This window comes from Triticum urartu, chromosome 7 (assembly GCF_003073215.2).
Source record: "Triticum urartu cultivar G1812 chromosome 7, Tu2.1, whole genome shotgun sequence".
NCBI classification, from domain to species: domain Eukaryota; kingdom Viridiplantae; phylum Streptophyta; class Magnoliopsida; order Poales; family Poaceae; genus Triticum; species Triticum urartu.
The window spans coordinates 242789834-242791014 of record NC_053028.1 but is presented as its reverse complement, the minus strand read 5'-3'; the positions used below and the strand labels follow the sequence as shown (position 1 = coordinate 242791014).

At 48.5% G+C, this 1181-nt stretch overlaps 1 long non-coding RNA gene across 1 annotated transcript; it reads left to right on the top strand.

Annotated features, from left to right (window-relative positions):
- The first annotated feature begins 435 nt into the window (after positions 1-435).
- On the top strand, positions 436-945 carry LOC125524135. Its single transcript, XR_007290561.1, has 2 exons — positions 436-518; positions 601-945. It is a non-coding gene; the product is annotated as an uncharacterized LOC125524135 (long non-coding RNA).
- Positions 946-1181: the final 236 nt, after the last annotated feature.

Genomic DNA, 1181 nt, shown 5'->3' with positions numbered 1-1181 from the left:
CTTCTACGCCGCCGGGGCCGGGGGGCTCACTCCCCCCTCCGCGCCCAGTTCACCGTCCCGGATCTCCGTCCCGGCACACTCGACTCCGTGCTTGCGCTCAGCAATGACCTCGCCAAGGTACTTCCTTGCCTTCCATCCCGATCTTGTCTCCCACCCCTCTTCTTGCCCCTGGCCTGATCCGGCCTCTGGCTGCAGTCCAACATCTTCATCGAGGGTGTCTCCCACAAGATCCGCCGGCAAATCGAGGACCTGGAGCGCGCTAGAGGGGTCGAGCCCGGCACCCTCACCGTCGACGGCGTCCCCGTCGACAGCTACCTCACCAGGTCCGTCTCTGCCTTTGCCCTATGCCGCTGCTTACATTCTTTATTCCTCACACCCTCCACTGCTTGCGTACCCTGGCTGTGCCGAATGGATGCAGGTTCATGTGGGACAATTGCAAGTACCCCGTCAACGCCTCGCTCAAGGAGACCATCGCCACCATCCAGTCCCAGGTCGCCAAGATCGAGGATGACATGAAGGTAACTAACTCTGCTTCTCTCTCTCTCTCTCTTCATTACTCCAGTTCCTTTCCACACTGACCAAATCACGCATGGATGACAGTAAAATTTTGGAAGATTGGCAGCAACTTAACACTACATTTGCTAGGCTAGCTGGGTACTGTATTTTGGACAGTGTTGTTTAACACTTTAACAGTTACATTCGGTCCTCGGCGCTGAATTGGTAGATTTTGGATGTAGCTTACTTCCTATTTGTCTTGGTCTGTTTGGTTCCGACTAGCTACCTATTGCGCAGCTAGTTTCATGAGTATTTAGTCTTCTGTCCCCTTTTCCGGTACTAATTTGCCACATAATGTTCATGATGCATCATATCTCCTGTCGAAGTACTTTGCTGTGATGCTTTGTTTTGGGGTCAGTCAGTAGTACTCTGAACAAGAGCATAAACATATATGATTGTGTTATATAGTTTTTGCACGGTGTTGGATATACCTCTCTTTTTATGTTTCATCATTACCAATATGTCGATTGCTTGCTTGTTGTGTTCCGTAGGATCTGTATAAATTGTTAAACATTGATATTTTTATACATATTATTCAAAAGTTCTAACTGCTGTGATTGGGTGTTGGTAGTATGTTGTTCGATTATCAAACCTTTGAAGTTAATTTTGATCATATGCGCATCTGT